We start from the raw sequence: 23,338 nt of genomic DNA, 5'->3' as shown, positions 1-23,338 counted from the left end.
GGGGGTGGCGCGGGCTGAGCCAAGTCTCGGGGGCTCAGCTGAGAGGAACCGCTGCCTGATCCTGTGACCTGTGACCCATCGGACGTGGTGGACGAGCCATGAGGAGGAAAGCAGGCACTTTGGCAACTGCAGCAGGAGAGTGTCTGTATGATTAGCAATGCCCTCTCAGGAGACCTCTGCCCAGAGCCGGGAGGCTGACAGTATAATCTTTTAGTAAGGAGTTGTCCTCAAAACCTCTCTGCTATAGGGAGGCCCTGAAGACAAGAAGTTGCTCTCAGGAATTATCTCACCACCATCACTAATAACGACTGCTGGGTCTGGTTCTTCAAGGCAGTAAGGTTCTGAACTTGGGTCAAATAGATGAGCTTAAGGAGGATGGGGACCAGGAAGACCCTAAAACACGTGCCAAGTCTTGTATAAATATATGCAGGTATATATACTAGGTAGAGGTTCTATAATATTCTGTATTTGTCAGGATAGGCTAACTGCTAGCTGCAGTAACAAATAACCCCTAAATCTCAATGGTTTTGGTACATATGTCCCAGTGCAAGCAGGCTGATAAGGAGTAGGCAGTGAAGGGCAGGGTTCTGCTGGCCAGGGCTCCACCGTCTTCAACATGTGGGCATCCAAGATCACCCTGAACCACATTCTGTTGGCAGGTGGAGGAGAAAGTGAGCATGAAAGACCTTATAAGAAATTTTAGGGCCCAGGCCTGGAAGTAGAATAGATTACTCTTGCCTACATTCCATTGGTCAAAACTCAGTCACATGAGGCCTCTAACCACAAAGGGTGTTGGTAATTGTAGTCTTCCTCTGTCCCCAGGAGGGAAGGAAAACTGGTTTGGAGAACACATCTCATAGCCTTGGAAAGGCACTTGTACAGAGCGGGTAAAAAGGGGCAGGGAATGAAGAAGATTGGTAAGTACCATTTGCTTTATGTACATTATTCACTTAATTCTCATTATTAATAATAGGTTTTTAAATTTTATATCCATTTTATAGGGAAGAAAACTGGAACTCAGAAGGCTAAGTCACTTACATAGGATCACACAGTAGGGGGTGTTCTGGCCCAGAGCACACCTCAGGTTTGTCTCTTGTCAACATACAGCTTTAAAGGCATCCCATTTTACGGCTTTTGCATATTAACGTATTTTGAGTGGGAAGGCAGACGTGAATGGAGAAGATAATTTTGAGCTGGTATTTTGGGGTCAGCTATCATTTATCGACTGCTTACTCTATGACAGATACCACGTGTTGAATAATTAACTCCCAGTAACCCTCTGAGCTACATCCAGCTATTATTATCCCAGGTTTATGAATGAGGAAATGGAAGCACAGAGTTATGTTGTTTGTCCAAGACCCCACAGCTAGTAAGTGAGGGAACCGGGACTCCATCCCCAGCACCCAAGCCAGTTCCATAGGCAAACACTCCTTCCCATGCTTGTACTCACTCAGCTGCAGTTGCCCTTGGCCACCCCATGACTTCAAGGTAAACAGAGAATGCATCTCCCTCAACCTCATGCCCCCATCTTGCAGCCCAGTCTGCCTCTCCCCTTCGGAAGTCATGGTCTGAGGGCGGGCACCTGCCCAAGGGCAGGCTGACATAGCAGTACAGTCACCGGCCACTTGCAAACTGGAAGGCCCATGGCAAAGCCCACCAGCCCGTGTAAGGTGGGTACTGCAAGCCCACGAGCAGCTGATATCGCCTTCATGACCCCATTCCATCCACCTGATGCCTTCATGAAGGTAGATTTTTAACATCTCTGACCACTTTGTCATTTAAGCCAAAATAAATTCAGCTACTGGGGCCAGAAGCAGGCCTGGGGTGAACGTGATGGGTAACCAAAGCAGCCTGGTCGGTACTCACACTCCCTTGGCCCTCTGAGGTGCCGCTTCACACAGGGTGAGGCCCTGGGGATGGGGAGACATCTCACCTTGAGCCTCGCACAAAGTCAAGGTGTTGACTTCAAGCTCTTACACAAAAGCAGTGAGCTGGTGGGAGGGTGGGTGGACGAGGAGTGGGACCGTCCCTCAGGCACTCAACAGAGGTACTGTGTGGGTGGGGGCCCCCAGGACTGAGGAGGGGTGAAGGATGTACAAGCACCAGGGTCGAGGGAGGGAGACCCCCCCCAGACAAAGCTGCAACTAAAGCTGAAAGTTCAGAACCAGAAGAGAAGAGGGGCAGCCCCCTTGCACCAGGTCTGTGCCAGGACCCTCTGGAGCAGAGATGCCAGGACTGGAGTCAGCAGGACTTGGTTCAGAGCCCAGCTCCACCATTCACTAGCCCCACAGTTTCACTGCTCAGTTTCTCTGTCTGTAAAATGGGCACAGTATCATCTCACCTCACAAGGCTGCAGGAGGACCCAGGGATGGAGTACATAAAACACCAAGCACCAGCCCTGGTGTGAAGCTCTCCCAGGGGCCTTTGAATACAGTCCTCTTAGAAACAAACAAACAAACAAATAAAGTAACAGACAATTCTCTAATCATTTGCATCATCAAACAAGATTCCTCATTTACAGCTGTTGGTTTTGTAATTAAAATAATCACCTCTTCATTTCTCATGGGCCCGCATCCTGATCCTTAAGGTAGGTCGGTCGCCTGGCCCCCTCCCCAGGGTGCCCAGCACGGACCAGGCACGCAGAACCAAGTGTTTCTGAGGTCAGAGTTCACACTTCATAGGGCTCTTCCTTGTCCATTCTTTTCATTACTCCCGGAAGCAGCCCTGGGAGGGGGGGAGAGCTGACCTTGTGACCGCCCCTCCCACTTCAAAGACTAGGTCATAGAAACTCCCCAGGGGTTTCCGTCAGTGAGCAGCAGCTCTGCTCCAAGCTCAGGGTGTTTCTGGTGACACTGAAGGGACTCAGCACCCTCTTAACCACCTGAGGACAACACAGGACACCAGGACTGACAGGCAGAGGCCTGACCCAGGGCAGGGCTACGAGCGTGGGCCCTGGAGAGAGGCTTTGTGGGTGCCGATCCCAGCTCTGCCACCTACTTGCCCTGAGACCTTGGGGCAAGCGGCTGGACCTCCCTGCCTCTTATCTAGAAAATGAGGATGACATCACTTTCTACCTTCTAGAGTGCTGTAGGTGCTGTGAGATTTAAAGAATTCATAATATAATGTATAGTAAGAACCATTACGTGTCACTACCGATTCCCTGTGCGGGAAACCACACGCACCCACCTACCTTCCGTTTGCTTCTGATGCTCTGTGCCCTTGGGCAGCTGAGGCTGCATCTTATCCATCTTGGAGACTAAGACAGGGGGGCAATGCAGTGTGGTGGTTAGAAGTGCAGGCTCTGGTGTCAAGTTCATACCCATCACTTCCTGCCTGTGTAAACTTGGCGAGCTCTCTTGTCTGCTCTGAGACTGTTTCTGCCTGCATAGAACGGGATAATAATAGAACCTGTTTCGTAGAGATGTAGTATTTCATTAAGTGGTATAACACACATGAAGCACCTAGAACAGATCCTGGCATGTGAGAAGTGCTAGACAAGTGTTAGCTATTATTGTATTTATGTTCTGGGCACCTGTTACTAGGCCTGATCCAATGGTGCTTGATGAGGTCCAGGAAAGGTGGATATGGCTGAGGTCAAGTCAGCCCTGCTAACAGTTTTCGGGCGCTTCACTTTGTGCCAGGCACCATTCTAAGAACTTTACTGGTAGCTCATTAAATGCTCATAAGGACCCTCGAAGGTAGGATTCTACTATTAACCCCATTTACAGCTGTGGAAACTGAGGCTAGAGAGGTCAAGTAACTTGCTCAAAGTTATCCACTAAGGACAGGCATTGCAAATCCAGGCAAAAGCTAGAGGACACAGACCCTGTGGGCCTCAGAAAGGAGTTGGGATTTCGCTCAAGTACAATGGGAAGTGATCAGATCACACTGAACGTTCGTGGCCAGTTCAATGATTATTGAGCACCTACTGCACCCAAGCAGGCTGCAGTGAGCCTGAGGTCCTGACATGCGCCCCTCTCAGGTGACCCTGCCTTCCTGCCATGCCCCTCGGGCCTCCCCAAGCGGCTCCCTCCCTACCTGGGCTTCGCAGGTTCTGGGCGAGAACTGGTGCTCTGGCCTCGGTCCCTCGGACCCCGGTGCGCAGAGCCCAGCCACGCTGCGCCGCCCGCAAACACGGCTCGCAGCCCGGCCTCCCCCCACCTCTGGCTGGGTCGTGCCGCCTCCTCCGGAAGCCCTCCGGGGCGTCTGGGGAGGCCAGGGTGGCCATGTTAAGCCACGATCCGAGCGCGAGGACCACCAGCCCCCCGGGGAACCCTTTCTGCCCTCAACTCGGCAGCGCGTGTCCAGTGCCATAAGCCCCTGGTGACCACACGGTGGGCACGCGGCCGGTGGGGCGCACACGCTGACCCCTGTGGGCACCTGGGCTCCGGACGAGCCCAAGCCCCGCGACCCCCGCGCCGTGACACGGAACGTTCCATCCCCGAACCTCGGCGACTCGAGGAGTCCCAGACTCGCGGTGGCGCGGCCTGATTGGCAGGTACGCCCTTGGCTGGGGTGGGGGCCGAGGAAGGGCTGTGGTGCCCAATTGCTGTTTTTACTCCTGCCATCATCAATTCAACTATTGACAGGGAAAGGAGGGTCCGCCGTGGCTTTGTGTCACGCACTCACTGTAATTTACTTGAAAAGAATTAAATCACAATTACCTGCCATTCGTTTTGCATAAAACGAGCCAGAAGGAGGCTGCAATCGCAGAGTGCTTGAAAAGACAACAGCCCCGTTGTTGCCATATTAGAACAATATTTCTCAATTTGAAACTTAAAACATTCGAATTAGCAGCTTTGTTTGACTACGGTGGCCCACAGATAGGCAAGACTGACACCCCACCTCGGACTGCAGACATTACAGTTAACGAGCCTAATTTTCATTCATTTAAGTCTAGACCGATCTTTTAAAATCATTGCATTTATTGTCCTAATGTGCCTCCCAAATGTTGGAAGGGAAAACGTAATCTTTTGTCTGTTACCTAGCCCAGTAGGTAAATTATCTAAATGCCATGAAAATCCCTCTTGCTGGGGCTAAAATCAGAGCAAACTGTAATTAAGCCACTTGAGATTTGTTTAAATGTCCAAAGAAATCACACTATTTCTCAAATAAAGTTACTTCTGTTCTCATTTTCTCTCCTTTCAGATATGGTCGTCAGGTAAATATGACTGATTAGCTTTTAAACCAAGGCTTCTAAAGTGTATTTAAAATATTCAATTCTGCAAAATTACATCAATGTGAACTGGTGTGTTCAGCAAATTTGAAGCCAGGCTAAGTTTTTAACAACTTCTGTAAAAGTAAACTGCTGCTTTCAGTGAGCTGTAGTTTTCATTAACATTAATGGGTTTTCAACAACAAAATGTAACTGTTCAATCAAGCTTGAATGTTAAAAAGAGCCCAGTTACTAATTGTGAGAACCCTCGAACAACCAGGAAAAGCTGAAAATTCAAAAATACAATTGGTAACATTGGGAACTGTGTTCAGGGAAAGTGAACAGAAATAGAGGTGATCTATTTCATATCCATAAATCTATAAAAGGTTGAAAATGGAGAAGATGAAGGGATAGAAAGGTAGAACTTTTGAAATATGAGTGGTAAAAAAGCAAGCTGAAATGCAGATTTAGTGTCAGGAATAATTAAGCTGCGAAGTAAGAAAACCCTGCAACCTAGGAAAGCAAGTCAGAGAGAGAATAAAAATACATTTGCTATTGTTAACAGTGGACTTTCCTAATTTTAAAAAGTGCAATTTTATCACTGAAATGTTATTAGTATTTTAAGAGGTTTTTTGTTTTTGTTTTTCTATGGATGGTTTTTTCCTTTAAGGAAAAAAAATATTTTATTGTCTGCTTCTTTTTATTTTTTAAAGTGAGTATGAAAATTATCATGTTTAATTTTATATTTAGGGACTTTAAAATCTTTTAAGGTAATTTCTCCTTTATTCTTTTAGGAGAGAATAAATGTTTGGCTTCAGCAGAAAACAAATTACATGTGGAATAAACCCAGGACTCAACTCTATTTTCATGACTGGGTTTTTGAACAATAATCCATAGAGGTGGGGAGAAAGGGATTCATCAGGCAAATGAAACAAAGTCCCTGATCTATATGCCTATTCTGATATCACCTCCCGGAATATCGGCAACATTTTAAGTCCTAGCCTAAGCCACGAATTCCTTCAGAACAAATCAAATGTCTTTAAAGAATATTTCTGTTTGAAAAGGAATTAAGCTCTCCTGAAAGAATTTTAAAGGTTGTGATATTCACAGTCTGATAAAGCAGCACCTTTAATGAAATTCTAATTAGCAATTTCATGCACTTTGCTATTAGTCATATCAGATTAATGCACATTTTCACAGCCTTCCTTTAATTAAGTGCACTTATTCCAAGTTTCAAACACTTTCCTTGTAAGATGAAAACTGTGCTGAAATGTTATTTAGTAAACAGAGAAAGTGTGAACGTGTGCGTGTGTACAGGGGTGGACATTTTTAACTGTCTACAATTTATTTTTTACATTTTGAGCTGGTGAACTCAGGTTTCCATGCCTTCTTGCATTCTTAGTGTTTCTTTGATATTTCCGGGGGACCTATTCAAATCTTTAGCCCGCCCAAGTGCACATCATGTGTACTTTGCCTAAAACATATTTTCTGTATGTGTGTATATGTCGGAAGATTTTTTGTTTAAAACATTTATTCTTCATGTTTGTGTGTGTGGGGGGGGGGGTGAGGGACAGAAACTATGTAATATACAATATTTCGTTTTTAAAATCTCCTCTGAAAAGCAAGGAACAAGCATTTGCCCGTATAATATCCCCATCCCCATCACCTTTCACAGGCTCCTCCTTTCCTTTGAAAACAGCAATAAGATTTCATTCGACCTACTAACTTTCATTGTGAAGCCCCAGCAAGGAGCAGGCAGCTTCATGGTGAGCCGGATCCAGGGGGCACCGGATGTCTTCCTTTATTTCAGACTCCACTTCTCCATTGCAAGAGCCCAGCAGTCCAGCCAGTCATTTCCAGAGAAAGCGAGACCTACCCTAGTGACTCACACCCTACAGACCCCAGATTCCCCAGATCATCCCTCCCTCCCAGCCTGCTGGTGGGTTGCTCCAATTCAGGGAGATGGTATTGTGGGGAATCAACCTGATGTTATCTGTAGCCTTTTGTCAAGAGGAAATTTTTGTTGCCTGTTTTGCTCAGAGGTTGAAACTTGCAATATATTAACTAATTGCTTGCATCTCTAACACATGTTCTCTTGTTGGTGTCATTCATGTATACTGTAACATTTTTGACATTTTTAGATTGTCTCTTGGGACTCCTGGGCCTCTTAGCAGTTCCCTACATGAAAAGTGTTTGCCTAATGATTACTGACTGACATCTCAATAACAAGCAACGTAGGAGTTGGGCGCATCTATTGAAGAGTTCTGGGGTGTGTGCGTGTGTGTGCCCGTGTTTTAATTCATGGTCTACTTTGTCAAGTCATGTGTGAGCCATAATTTAAGCTAATAATTACCAGACATGAATTCAATGAAACATTGGTGTCTACACTTAAAAAAAAAAAAAAAGTCCTGAATTTTAATGCATTCAGAAAATGTTTGCCTAGGGCCAGGCTGGGTCCAACACGCATATGGAAGCACTTTAAAAGTGATAAATGATTTGGAATCTACCCTGTCTACTGGTGTGCTTCTCAGGAAAGAAAATTAGGGCCAACAGGTGTTAGATAGGGAATGCTGGGGCATTTTAATAGAATTGTCAAAATGTTGGTACCAGATGTTGACATTAATGCACACAACTCGGAACGTAATGCTGGGCCACCATTTAAATGATTATTTGTTTAAATTTCAAGTCGCCAGCAGGAAATCCTTACTTTGTTCAGCACCTTTCTCTGCACACCATCCCCCTGCTCTTTCCCCTATGATTTGCATCAAAGTGTCCGTGGCTGTTCGGCTCACATACGCATGCTTCAAATAATCCATGCCTGTCAAATTTCATTTTTTCTTTTCAGATCATACGCATCACAACCCCATCCTCGCCAGCCTTGAAGTCTGCCTCAGTGTATTCGTATATGAGAAAAAAATGATTTAAATACTGCCAGTTATAGGATAATTACTCTTTGAACTACTCAGTAACTTCAAATGTATATACCAAGTAATCTACATGAACTTGTAATTACTATGTATTTATACGATATTTTCCATGTAATCACCAAGTCGATACATGGTTATGTGAGCCTTGTAAATTACGGTGATAGCAGAAATCTAATCTCGCCCACACCACTGCAAAAAGCCCATGCGGGAGCCGCAGGTCTCCACAGCAGCCAATTAATCGAAGGATCCAGAAAGAGTCTATCCTTTAAAGGGAACTAGAACTTTTACCTGCAATAGAGTCCCAACTTTAAGAAATATCAGGGGATCGAGAGACTGGGGAGGTAGGCAGGGAGCAGCCTTCCTCATTCAGCTTTCATACAAAGACTGATCGGTTTGGGCAATTTATTGCTGCTGGAGTTGAAAGGCAATTGGAAAAAAAAATCTCTAGGCAAAATCCACCATCAGTTCTGCAGGCTGCATTGTGCTGTGACATGGGGAAGGTCCTAAAATAAATTCCAATGTGAGTTTTAAGAACCAGCCCTGAGGCAGATTTGGTTTGTCATCTCTTTGAACCCAATTAAAGCAGAAGCAAAACCTTTAGTTTTTCCGAACTGGGGCATCTTGTCCCAACTCTCCAAAAGTACCTTCCTTCACAAATAAACTCCGTGTGTGTGTGTGTGTGTGTGTGTGTGTGTGTGTGTGTGTGTGTGCGCGCCCATACACATGAGCACTCGTAGGCACACACACGTGTGAGCAAGTGCCGGCACACTAATTTAATCTCTTCAAAAGCTACATTGGACCATGTGGACCCTTTGTTCAGAAGCAACCATCCAAACGGGAAGGACCCGTCTCCCTCCTTGGTAGGTACCCTCCTTTCTTCTTGACTGGGCTGCTGGGCTCTGTTTTTCCTTGGCACAGGAAAGGACCAGGGCGTATACAGCACCATGGCCTTCTGGGCACTATAAGTGGCCACTCAGAGTAGAGCAAGGGACACAGAGTGGCTAAATCTGTAGGGGATTCTGGACTTCCATGGAGTCAACAAGTTTTCCTCTTTTCTCAGCCCAACTTAGAAATAGGAAGAAACAAGGCAACAACCCTGGAGGGTCCACCAAGGCCCTGCTGGTCAGCTGACCCATACCCAGAGCCTGGCTTGGCTCCCACACAGCTCCAAGACAATGTCCCCAACCCACCAAGGTTCGGCAGCTGGCTGGTTCAGCCTCCACAAAGCCTTGTCTCTTCAGAGGCTCAACCACCTAGAACTGCACTGTCCAGTACGGTAACCACTAGCCACAAGTGGCTATATAAATACGGCCCTGAAATTAAAGGTTCTGTTTCTTGGTTGCACCAGCCACATGTCAAGTGCTCAGTAGACGTGTGTGGCTGGCGGCTACCACGTGGGCAGTGCAGATACAGAATCTGTTCACGATTGTTGGTCTAGAACTCTACATAATTCTCTGCTATCTGTCCTGATCTTTCGCTACCCAGAGACACTGACATATAGGGGGTCAAAGGACAAAGCCAGAGAGGTTTGCCTGAGGCCATTAAGAGGCTGCCTCGCCTCCTCAGTAAGACTTCTTCTTACTATATCTGGCCTCTTGGGCAGAGCCGAGGTCAGACCCAAGGCTAAGCGTGTTACCCAGAGCTCAGCGGACGCTCACTGGGATTCCTCTTGGGGAACTAAAGCCGCAGACCCCACAGAGCCCTGGGAGACGTCTGAGGCCATGGAGGCTGTAAGTGACTAGTGGTCAGTTCTGCTGGCCAAATTGGTATCTACATCATAGAGAGGGCAGCCTTTGCAGGTGTAAACCTGGGATATCACTCTGCCTTCCAGGCTAAGAAATTCCAGGGAGAAATTCTAATCATTCATTATCTTTAATCACATATTCTATTATTTTCTACTTTATGGATATTGTATGTAACTCATTATTGTGGCTGTTTTTCCAGTGCCTACCATACGCAGACCAATTGTCTCTTTAATCCTCACAAAGCCCTATGAAGTAGAAACTGTGATCCCATTTTATAGATGGGAAAACTAAGGCTGGATGGACTCATTGACCCCCCCAAAGCCACATGGCTAGTCAGCAGTGCATTCGGATCCAAACCTCACCCATTTCCACACATACAGGCCTATTCTTCAGCCTCGTATGAGCTGTCTCTGCTGCCAGCAGGCATACAAGAAGCTAAGCAGAGTGCCTAGCCTTCCAAATCCTCAGCCACACTCATTCTCAGCTTGCAAAGTGCTTACCTTCTCACTCTGCTAACAGCTCTTGATAGATCACCCTCCCAATCGGTGGTGGTTTGTAAAATGGCCCCATTTCTACCTCTCCCCATATCCACGCCTCCTTTGCAAAGGGATTTTGCAGCTCCTTTCCTCAAGCGATGGAATGCATTTTGCAGAGTGTATTTCTGAATTTAGGTTGGCCTTGTGACTTGATTTGGCCGATAAAAGGGGGCAGAAGCAACACCATGCCACTTCTCAGAGTAGGTCTCAAGAGGCATTGAGTCCTTTCCTGCTCTCGCCCTCTCTCTCTCTCTGTGTCTCTCTGTCTATGTCTCTCTGTCTCTCTGTCTCTCACACACACACAAACGCACACACAATCCAGCCACCACCACTTAAATGAGCCCAGGCTTGCCGGCTGGAATAATGAGAGATAAATGCCCCAGTTGTCCCCACTGCCCAGCTAATAGCCAGCCAGCCTTGGGAAGCAAAGCCACTTCGTTGACCTGCAGCTGACCACAGATACACGAGGAAGCATACTTAAAAAGGAAGAACTGCCCGCTGAGCCCAACCAAGTTTGCTGACCTATAGAATCATAGATAAATGATGGCTGCTTAAGCCACTATATTTGGGGAGTGGTTTGTTTCACAGCAGGTTCTAACTACAGCACAACCTCCAAGCCAAATAGTTTTTCTTCTTTAATTGACTGGGTATCTTTAGGTCTATGTCAGAGCTCCTGCTGGAGACCCTGAAACCCACCAACCCGCTGGTTATCTTTAGGGCTACATCAGAGCTTCTGCCGAAGACCCTGAACCACCAACCCGGTGAAATTCAATAGCACTCCTCTTGCCACCAGTCCTGAGCACCATGAAGCCTCCTTGCTCAGTAAGCAATTGACAAATGAGAAATTTTATTTTAAAAAGTCCAACTCTAAACTCTAATCTCATGTCATTGGACATGAGATTCATTCCCACTCTTGGTTCTGATTTTGGACCAAACCACAAAATCTCCCATATCCACTAAGATTCTTGCTTTTATTTTCTTTCCTTTCATAACCAGGCATCCAGAGGAAAATGTTTATCCCTCCCAAGTCCATCAGCAGCCTGCAGGGCTGAATGAGACCCACCCAACTCATTTTACGTTTTCCCATTGGATCCATCAATTTCAGGCCTTCCCAAGCCCGGAGTGCAACTCACATTAGAAATCCTGTAAGACCTGTGTCAGGAACAGTGCTGTACAGCCCATAACACGTTCCATGCAGCTGAAAGTGAGATGCGGGAGACTGGGTCATGGCCAAGTTGGGCTATTCCAGCAAACTCCACGAAGCCTCAAGGAAATGTTCCATCACTCATGCTTTAGGTTTCATAGTTTTGCTCTATGAGTTCCTGGAATTCCTAAGCATTTTACACTCTGCATTCATTCAATAAGTAGGTCTTAGTCACCTAATATGTGCAAGCAAGACTTGGACGGATAAAGAGAGGGAGGAAAATAGACCTACGCTTGGAGAGAGCTCACTGCTGTACAGGTATAAAAATGACAAAAGATGTTGATGGGCAGAATAAAATAGGCATCAGCAGAGAATAAAACAAGAATAGCTGATATTTTCAAATGTTCAGCATCTTCCAAGCGTGCTTCCAATTTCTCTAACATGCATTAATAATTTATTTAATCCTCACACCTCTCTTATCATGAAGGCACTATTACCTGTCCCATTTTACAGATGAGAAAACTGAGGCACAGAGAGGTTGAATAACACAGGCATTCCTCTACTGCATTCCTGAAAATATACATGAGGATTAAATGTGTAGAAGTTGAGTAACAGACTGATGTGTTAGAAATGGAGCTCCGGGCTTCCCTGGTGGTGCAGTGGTTGAGAGTCTGCCTGCCGATGCAGGGGACACTGGTTTGTGCCCCGGTTAAAAAAAAAAAAAAAAAAAAAAAAAAAGAAATGGAGCTCCTTTTCAATAATGTAAAACAGAAATTATCTAGCACAAATATTCTACTATGTACAACGTACAATGTATTATTTAAATTTAAATATTTTAAGTCATTCATATATCAAAATGATTATAACCCTAAAATATTAATTAAATATAAATATAGACAAAAGCATTGCTAAAGTAATTTCTTACCCCAAATCTCTGACCTCTTGGTTGACCTGAAATGGTATTTATAAAGCAAAAAAAGCCAGTTTTTTTTTTAATTGAAGCATGGTTGACTTACAATATTATATTAGTTTCAGGTGTACAACATAGTGATTTGATATTTTTTATAGATTACACACCATATGAAGTTATTATAAAATATTGACTGTATTCTCTGTGCTGTACATTATATTCCTGTGACTTGTTTTTAAAAGACCCAGTTTTAATTTGGGTCAGAGGATTTGCTGAGAAGGAGGCATTGCCACAAAGTCGGCTCTGAACATACTTCTGAGCTGAGAAGCTGGGCACCTGTTGAGCCAAAGCAGAGCCTGGGAGCTGGTAAACCTGAATTTGAACAAGGGCCTCTCCCATTGTGGCTGGGTATCCTTGGGCTAATCACTTAACCTCTCTGAGTCTCAGTTTCTCAGCTTAACATGGAATCTTTGATATCAACTTTCCAGACCCCCTTGGGCTTTTTGTCAGGATCAATTAGAACACATTGTGAATGAGTTCTGTGAACTCATTAAGTTAAGCACTTATGCTCCAAGTCAGTCTTCTTAAAGTGTGGTCTGTGGACCTGCAGGATTGGCATCACCTGGGAACTGGGCAAATTCTCAGGCCGTACCCTACTGAATCCGAATCTCTGAAGGGCGGGCCCAGGAAGACCCTCTGGCAATCCTTATGCGTGGTAAACTTTGAGAACTACCACCTCACGTGATGCTGCTTCCCCAAGAGAGTCCCAGGTTACAACTGTGAGAATTATCGAATGCCCCTTTCATCCTCAAAGGTATCTCAGAACAGATAATAAGGTGTATGGTCCCTACAAATGGCTCACCTGAGCCTAAGCCTTCCTAAGATATGGGGACCCTGTTATCACCGTGGAGACTGGGCTAGAAAAGGGAAGGAAGGAAGGGAGGGAGGGAGGGAAGGAAGAAGGAAAGAAGGAAGACAGGTGGGCAGACTTTCTCTAGGATCTGCCTTTTGGGTGATTAGAAAAACTAGAAGTAGAGATCGTGGGCATAGGCCGCAAGACCAGAGTGGTCCAGAGGATCCTGGCTGTTGAGGCCGTTTCTTTCTTTTTTTTTTTTTTTTTTGGCGGTACGCGGGCCTCTCACTGTTGTGGCCTCTCCTGTTGTGGAGCACAGGCTCCGGAAGCGCAGGCTCAGCGGCCACGGCCCATGGGCCCAGCCGCTCCGCGGCATGCAGTATCCTCCCAGACCGGGGCACGAACCTGTGTCCCCTGCATCGGCAGGCGGACCCTTGTTGAGGCTGTTTCTATGTCAACAATCACGCCATCATCTATAAATGCTAGAGGTCAATCACTGGTCCCCTCGCTTTCACAGATCCTGGGTGAATTCTACACAGCACACCATGCAACTACTTATTTGCCAGACGTGCCTTAATCCATCCTCTTCATCCCGGAGATGGGCAAACTGAGGCCCAGACAATAACTCCTCTGTGGCATATGGAGTTATTTGCAGAGCTTGGAGTGCCTCACAGAGATAATTCTACTTGCAACTACATGCTACCTGAGAGTGAATCACCTTGAATGGCTGGGCCTGCTGAGAAGAAAGGAGAGGAATATGGCAACTTCTGGTGAAACCAGCCTGAGCTATCTTGGGGGAAATAACTGCAACTTTAACCTAACCAGGCAGAGCTCACCCATTTTTCAGATGAACAAATGGAGGTATAGAGCCAGTTAACTGGCTTGCCCTGGTGGCTGAGGGGACCTGAACTCCTGACACCACTTGATCCTTGAATATTTGATTGGAAGTGTTGATTGCCTTTCATACTTAAGGACTCTCATTTGCTGCTGGCCCAAAATTCTTATCTTAGGGATTCATTCCTTTGGATCTGGAGAACTCAATGGGCAAGAGCCTTACCTGTGAGATTAGTGCCCTTATCTGTAAATGTGGTCATAAGTAGGCAGTGAGCCAAGAATAGGGCCATCTCACCAGCTTGGTTGTATCTATACACCTTTTTTATTATTTACTCAAAATTTTACTTTCAGTTGATTTACCTTTTCATTAACAATTTTAATACATTTATTTTAGAAGAACATATCACATGACTGCTGGAAATGGGAAACCAGCTTTACTTACCATAATTCATTAAAACCAATATATAATTTCAAAATATAAAATGTTTATCAGTAGGGTTCCCCTGGTGGCACAGTGGTTGAGAGTCCGCCTGCTGATGCAGGGGACACGGGTTCGTGCCCCGGTCCGGGAGGATCCCACATGCCGCGGAGCGGCGGGATCCGTGAGCCATGGCCGCTGAGCCTGCGCGTCCGGAGCCTGTGCTCCACAACGGGAGAGGCCACAACAGTGAGAGGCCCGCATACCACAAAAAAAAAAAAAAAAAAAAAAATTTTATCAGTGCAATAACTCCAACCAACTCACGTGCCACCAACATGACACATAATGCATATGGAAATGCCAACACACACGGGAAGGTGAGGCCAGGAGAAGGAAAGGGAAGGAGTTCCCATGTCTGCACTGAGGCTGCACAGTGCTTTCCAGAGAAATCCCAGCGGGTGGAAGGAGGCTTGGACATGGCCTTGGTGAAGCCACTTCTATTTCAAGCTCAGTTTCTTCAGCTCATAAGTGAGGCTGAGCGTGATCATTCTTTCCTTCCCTGGAGGCTTAGGGGGACAATTAATTAGGATTGTGGCTGTGTGTGAGCTTTATAAACAGTGTCACAGCACAGAATTGAATGATCACCATCATTGTTCCCAGCTCTCCCAGCTATGTGAGGCTGCCAGTCCTGAGCAGATGCAGGTGTGCACAAGAAAGGGTGCTGGTCCAGGAGACCTTGTCCCACACGTGGGTGATAGCACCTTGTAAACATGAAACAGAAACTAAGAAAATGCAAATAAGAGCAGACCATCAAGACTAGGGAGAGCAAAAGTGCAGGTCATAAAACATCACATAGTTGCCCTAGTTTAGATTTAACACTGAGCCTCCTGGTGGCAAAAACGAAAAGGGAAAGACAGTCAGTTATGAAAGAGGAAAGCAAAGCCTTTCAACTTCTCAGGGGACACAAAGTTCTTCTTAGTCTTAAATTAAAAAATTAATTTTTCACACGGGGTTTAAGATGGGGCCACTAGGTGACAGGAAAAATAGCTTATACCAGGGCTGTACATCCAGCCTCAACAGCCTCTGCAGATCCCAGGGCCCCTGGTGAATTTGCCAGTGCCTCCAGGCTGCTTTTGGATTCACGCTTTCTGTTTCATTTTGTGACTGTCTCCACAGTGTGCACAGTGGGAAGAGTGCTGATCTGGGAGCCTGAGAACTCCAGGTCCAGTCCGGGGTTGTGGGACCCCACACAAAACAGCTGTAACTCTGACCAAAACTTCTCCATCTGGTGGTGCAGCCACTGAAAACCTTTTTGGAAGAATTACAATTGCGTCTGCAAAGCTCATGAGGCATAGTATAGATGTGACATGATTTCACCCATATTAGATAAGTCTATCGGTACATAAAAAGGCCAAATGCAGAGTGGTTAGGAACACAAGGAGGGTGCTAGAGCCAGTCTGTCCATCCAGGCTCAAATCTGATCTCCCACCGCCTCTATCTGTGTTGCCTTAAGCAAGTCAAAACCTCTCTGTGCCTCTGTTTTCTCATCCGTAAAATAAGATAATAACAGTACCTACCTGATAGAGTGGTTTTAAGGACTAAATGATTTCATATGTAAAAATCACTTATAATAGTGCCTGGCACACTGAGGACTCCTGTGTGTGTACATGTGCGTGTGTATTTGTGTACATGGGTGTACACGTGTGCCTGCATGTGAGAATGGGTGTGTGCAGCCACTGAGAAAAGTTCCCACAAAAAAAATCTGAAATGCTAAATGTCTCTGGTGGTGGTTTGGGTTTCCTTCTTTATACTTTACTTTTCAAATGATTTTCTTTACTTTTCTACTCAGGGGGAAAAGTGCTTTGTCCTTGACTTTCATCATCTGAAAAATCAGGATCCCAAACCTTGTGTCACGTATCTACCAGGGTCGCTGCAAAGTTCAAGGAGACACGGAACTCAGGGTTTATAAACTGTGAAATGCTGTACACAGTTGCGGGATTGCCTGTATAAGCACCCTGGAGCCTTGGACCTCCAGCTCTCTAGGCCCGGTCCCCCGTGGGTGGGTCCTATGGCTGTGTCTCCCTCACACTCTGGCCCTGGATCTGGGTTGGGGGCTGCCCCCATCATTCCGGTGAGTCCTCTCTGAGCCCCCTCCCCAAAAGGCTCCTTGAACAGGGAAAACATTTCCCCCTCCAGCCATCAAACGCTCCAGCCCCTCAGGTTTAAAAGCTCGATAGTCCTTTATCATCCCCTTCGTGGTGGAAAGAATATCTCTCCGGCACCTTCCTACCCACACATCCCTACCTCGCATCCCTACCACAATCGGGCCTCTGAATGTTTTCCATTGAATTCAGTGTTTTTTAAAAATGTGCAGGGGTCTCCTTCCTTGGGTGTTTATCCCACCACTTGGGGGATATCTGGAGCCAGCCCCCTTCTCCGGGTCCCTGATCCAAATTCATATCTAAAAATGAAATTTACAAAAAACAATAGAGCCAGAAGGAACCAAGAGAGCTTTTGCACATTATCTTCTTGAGATTTTTTTTTTTTCCTTAAAGCAAATTTGGCATCTTAAGCGAGATACCACCGTATATTTATGGGAGTTTAATAACTTCTTCCATTAATAACATAGACAAACTAATTTACCCAAACGTGTCTGTTTTAAACTCTGGGAACAAAGGGTGGGAGGAAGAAAATCAATCTTTCCTTTGTACTTGAGCCACTGACCCGTTAAAGCTTTGAAGATCATTTCTTTAAGAAATTGTGAAGAGTTATTTAACTGCAAACAGCAGCTACCTTCCCATTCCAGCTGCGTAATCAAGCATAATAAATTAGAGTTAAAAAAAAAAGTCGATTCCTTTTTTTTTTTTGTATAACTGAAAATCCTTAATAGCACTTTGACAAATCGGCTTCATGGCAGACACCAGCGAACTTTCCTTGCACTGGAGCTGCTGAAGCCAAGCTGAAGCCATCCGGAGACATTCCTGATTGGAGGCCGTTGGGAGAAACCCAGGTTTTACCTTTGAAGCGGGGCTTGATAAAGTTCCTGCCGCTGGCAGGGGTGAGCGCTGCCCTGGGACCCAGCCACCCTGAGCGGGCGGCAATCTCCGTCCTCTGCCCTGAACGCCCGCCGGCAGAGGGCCAGTCTACTGTGAAGGGGCAGCTCAGGCTGGCCCCCAGCGGCGGCCAAGCGCCTCCCTCCCGAATCTGGTCAGCATTCCTCCGTGCAAACCGTTCTGATCCACTGTGATAAAAATCAGTCTCCGTGGGTCTTGAAAGAGTCAAAGGCCCTTCTTAATCAAATGATCAACTGTTCATTTTGAAAGCTTGACTGGTTCAATTAAGATCACAGGCAGGAGACGGGCCGGTCATATTACCCTCCTTTCCAGCCCGCCTGGCCAGTCGCCGTCCCCAAAACCTACCTTTGACCAGCCCACTCCTGTGCCTGCCTGGAATGTTCCACCACCCCCTAATGAAATCTGACCACCCTTCAAGGCCTCATTCTGCTCCCACCTCCTCCCAGAAGCCTTCCCCGGGCCGACCAGCTGGCAGGGACCTTTCTTCCCCCTGAAATCTTGCAGCCATATTGTGTATCCTTTCACTCGGGGTTTTGCTGTGGTCTGTCTCAAGCTGCTCTTACCCACTTAAGAGCAATCAGACTACAAGCTCCTGGAGGAACCTGGCCACGGGACATGGCCTCCGTGAGCACAGCCTCACCACTGACTGAAGAGGGATCTTTATGATGTCTGTGCGAGCCTGCAAACAGGCAGCCCTTGATGGCAAAGTGCTGGCTTCCAAGAGTTCATTTGTGAGTCAGGCTGTTTGGAATTCAGAATGTGCTCTTTTATTTTTTCCAAAATAACCATGTTCTAGAGTGATGCAGTAATGCTCTGGTGGAGGCTAGGCCGCAGGCTGGCCCACAAAGTCCTATTTTGCCTGTAACATAACTGCAATAGTATTCAACAGACATGCTCCAATTAACAGTGTTAGTCCACTGGGAGCTAAATAATTTTTTATGGGCTAGCCTGGGAACTTGACCCCATTATCCACTAAAGGGAAATGCTTTGGTGAGAGGCACACTCACCTCCGCCCCCTGCCTCCCATCCATCGCATGCCACGGTAGCTGGCAGGGTACAGAAAGGGGACAAAGCTATGGGACCCCTCTTCTGCTTTCTTCCCCTGATCAGGTCAGCCTGGCTGCCCCTAAAACAAAAAGAGAGGGAGACTCAGGGAGCCCTAGTTGGCCAGAGATGCCCCTGGCAAAGCCAATTTTCTGATGGATGGTGGCAGTAGGGATGGGGGGTGAGGGCTATAAGTTTAGGGACCATGGGAAGCAGCACCTACATCACAGGTCTGTGGAGAGCTGCCCTCCCAAGTATGCCCAAGCCTAGCTCGCAGAAGTGGTACCTCCCAAAAGCATTATTTTAATCAGGAGATAAAGCAGAGACACCCGTGTGCTCTGCTGTTACTTTAACGAGAGCCCTCATCTTTCCCCTTCTGTCCCTGGCATGGGGTCATGTGGCACAGCACCTCCCTACCACCCCCAGCCTCCAAAGCACAAGGTCAGGTAATGCTCAGGGCTCAGGTAATGCTCAGGTAATGCTCAGGGCTCCAATCCTACCAGTCTGTCTACACCTGCTGACTAGACATGCTGAATTTCTATTTTTTAAAACAGCAAAACTTAAGGGGTAGTGTTTGTTTGTTTGTGTTTTTAATTACTTTATTTATTTATTTATTTTTGGCTGTGTTGGGTCTTCGTTTCTGTGCGAGGGCTTTCTCTAGTTGCGGCGAGGGGGGGCCACTCTTCATCGCGGTGCGCGGGCCTCTCACTGTCGTGGCCTCTCTTGTTGTGGAGCACAGGCTCCAGACGCGCAGGCTCAGCAGTTGTGGCTCACGGGCCCAGTTGCTCCACGGCATGTGGGATCTTCTCAGACCAGGGCTCGAACCCATGCCCCCTGCATTGGCAGGCAGATTCTCAACCACTGCACCACCAGGGAAGCCCAGGGGTAGTGTTTTTGATGTCCCCCAGTTAACCACCCCCCAGGAGCTCTTACTGTCAGCATTGATGCTTTCACAGACAATACCACGTATACGTCTCTTCTGATTAAGTTATCAATAAATTATATTCACGTCAGTGATTTTTCTAGAAATGTCTCCATCCCAAATTTTAGACGCACCCTCTACTCAGTCCATGTGACCCCAGAACACCTTTTCAACTGACATAGTAACACTAGGGAGGTTGACCCTGGAAGGAAAGTCAAAACTGGCCTGGGTCGTACAACGTCAGGAAATCCTTAAAGGGAAGCTTTCAGAGTCTCCTTACCTCATTGCTACACCACTTTGCAGACGCTGTGTTAGAACCCATTTAAAGCATTCAAGCATATAATCAAATTTCAGTAATGAGTTATTAATTAAGCAGGGGCAACCAATTCTCTGCTAACTGCCTCATAAACAATCGACAGGAGATTTGTGAATTTTGACTTCCTGACACTATTAAACAAATCAATATTAGGTTTCAGACACAGCAATTCAGACAGTTTTCTCTGTTATTTGGCAGCCATCTGCCTAGAATACTAATGAAAGAATTAAGAGCTGGAGATTTTGCATGTGTTCCATCAAAAAGATCCTTATCTGTGGGGAATTGGGGCCTGATTTGCATGGAAGAAGTCTTTGCTTTTGTAGGTACAATTTTTCTCAATATGTCACTCATTAGTATTTATAAAAGCTCTGGGCAGTGGAACGTCCACCAGGCTTCAGAGCAGCCAAAGCCCTACTGGAGATAGCTCGGAACAAAGCAATTCATTTATTTATATATTTTGCAGATTGGTTAATTTATAGCTAACCTAACCCATGGAACACTTGGGTCTAAGAACACAGCCAAGATCCTTATTCAGCTTTTTCTCAAAAGGTCTGTTTGTTCCAGTGTAGAAACAGCTAACTAAATGAAGAAGATGGAGTTTTGCAAAATCTGGGCAACCTCTAAGTGGCAAAGTGTGGTCATCTTGGTTTACCCTTGACCTTCTCTCTTTCTTTCTCTTCTCTTTGTTTATCTCCCTTTAGTGCTCACTTAGCAGTGCTGTTAAAAATACCTTATAGAGACAATGACAGAGATTTACCTCTGTTTCTCTAAGGAAGAAATATAGCCCAGGTAGCAGCAGTGCTAAGAGCTCTTATTCTTACTTCATGTACCCCAGACCCAGAGTCGGGGATTTGTTCAAGGGGTCACTCGGCATGTGTAACCCATTCCCTCTGTGGCCTCCTGGCTTAGTCGCCAAAAAGGTACCAAATAGGAGTCGACCTGAGGGTTTAAGGATTGGCACTAACATGGTGATAAGGACCCTTTCCAGAGGCAGAAGCTCCCCTGCTTATCATATACTTATCTTAATTCTTTGCAGCCGAAAAAAACCAAAAAAACCCCACATATATACCTACATATACAGTTTTTAATAGATATTTTTATATACTGATATATTTTATATAGATATACATACCTAGAAATGTATTCTTGGGAGATTTGGGGTTGAATTTTTTTTCAGATGCATTTTGATTTTGTTCCTTATTGAAAAGTATCTTAAAACAATAATCTAAAACCAAAAAAACTGAACTTTGTTATCTAATCCTAAAGCTAAGAAATCTCCTCAATGGTTCTTATCCTTGGATGTTTAGACCAATAAAGAGTTCATTGACTAGCTTCAGAGGGCTCCAGAATTCTCCTGACATTGTCTGCAAAACTTGGTATTTGAATATATTTTCATTTTTTGAGGAGGGGACCCACAGCTTTACTCAATATTCTAAAGGGCTCTATAACTCAAAATGAATTAAAACCACTTTTCTATCCCTTTTATAGATGGGAAAGCAGGGAGCTAAGTGAACGCTATGATTCTCAAGAAGACTGTTGGATGGTGGCTAAAATCCCACCTCTAGACTTCTGGTCATGTGATCTTTCTTTGCATGGCATGCTGGAGTTGCTGTTTATTGACCAATTAAGATTATATTCAATTGTTAGTAACAAGAAGTGAAAAATAATAGTGACTTAAGTAGGAAGAAATGTTTTCCTCTTCCACCTAAATGAGGTCCACTGATCAGCAGTCTGGGACTAATATGGCAGCACAATGATCATCAAAATCCCAGGCTTCATATACCTGGGATTGCTGTGTTCTACCACGTGGTTCCAGATGGCTGCCCAGCTCCAGACATCATATCCTCATCTCTAGTCATCAAAAAAGGAGGAAGGGTAGAGTGGTAGAGAGGGCATGTCCCTTCTTCTAAACATATTCTTGGGAATCCTCTGGCAGCCCTGTGGTTAAGACTCGGTGCTTTTGCTGCTGTGGGCCCAGACTCTATCCCTGGTTGGGGAACTAAGATCCCACAAGCTGTGAGGTGAGGCCAAAACAATATATATATATATTCTTTAGAGACCTTCTTATATCTTAAAAACAAAAACTTAGTTACATGGCCACACTTAGCTGCAAGAGAGGCTTGGAAATGAAGTCTTTATGGTTGGTAGGGGAAACTGCACATTGGAGGAAAACAAGTGGTAAGAGAAAGTGCCCCTCCTGAGCACATCCCAAGAACCAACACAGAATGTTCCTAGAGTGACTCTGACCCAAGTCTACTGCATGAAGCCAGAAGGCAAAGGTGTCTTCATGCCTAAAGGAGTGTCGGGTTGGAATGGAGGACATGTCGAAAAAGTGTCACCAAAGTTAACAGTGGTAGAAGGGACAATCCAGTGTGGAGGTGGAGAGTTAAACAGAGAACGAAGAACTGCAGAAGGGAGAATGGGTGAAGTGGGAGGTGGCGAGGATGGGTTTCAGATCAACACACTGGCAGGTGCTCACATAAGTAGATTTCAATAAAGGGCCCACCACAGAGCAGACGTTGGGTTTGGTTCTCCTTTGATCAGCCTGGTTATCTCACCCTCAGATTCTGAGGTCTCCAAACCCATTTAGGGTAACAAACAATGGACTTTCTTAAGGCCACTCTCATCTTGAAGCTTGTGGGAGAAGTATGACCTACGTGTCCTTACAAAATATATGAAAGTTCAAGCAGAAATCCAAACTTAGAAAGGGAAGAAATTAATGTGAAGTGTTTCCCACATTGCGTGAGGAGCTTTGTTTTACAAGGTTTACAGTGGGGCCTTCGGGAGTCTCCCTGACATATATCAAGATGACTTCGTGTTCCAAAATTCAATTCGCCTAATATTTGAGAAGAGTAGCAACTGACTGGGTTATACCTCTCTATTCACTGAAATAGGTAAGGGGAAGACAAGAAGAGGGATCCACCATCAGTTGAGTATTTATTACATGTTAGACCAATTCCCATACACTGTCTCACTTAACTCTCACCACACAGTAAAGTAGGCCATATACATATTCTGTCCCTAACTTGTTCACGTCACACAGGATGTGGCAGAACTGGTGCTAGGTACTGCATATCCCAGTCTCTCTCTCTGCTCTAGCTTTCTGTGAGATGTCCCACACTATCTCTTTGTCATGTAGAATCTCTATTAATTTTGTCCAAATATCATATTTTGGTTTTCCATTTAAAACCAGCAACTAGAACAATACCATAAATATGGTTTGTGTTTGGGGACATGGAAATTTCCTTTACTGTTTTGCCAAATTATAACTTAGTTTTTAAAATTTTAAAATATCCATGTTACCTTTGCAGTCAGTGTCTCCTAGTCCATGAGTACTTTTAGTTTGAAATTACTATAGATTGTTAAAATAATTCATCAAGTGAAAAATCCAGAGAAAATTCAGAAACTATCACTGTTCTCCATCAATCTTACATTCCTTGCCTTGATGGAGCAACCTGGA

Source organism: Neophocaena asiaeorientalis, unplaced genomic scaffold (assembly GCF_003031525.2).
Source record: "Neophocaena asiaeorientalis asiaeorientalis breed wild unplaced genomic scaffold, Neophocaena_asiaeorientalis_V1.1 scaffold85, whole genome shotgun sequence".
Taxonomy (NCBI): Eukaryota; Metazoa; Chordata; class Mammalia; order Artiodactyla; family Phocoenidae; genus Neophocaena; species Neophocaena asiaeorientalis.
The sequence above is the reverse complement of the archived record's forward strand: the minus strand, read 5'-3'. Positions refer to the sequence as shown.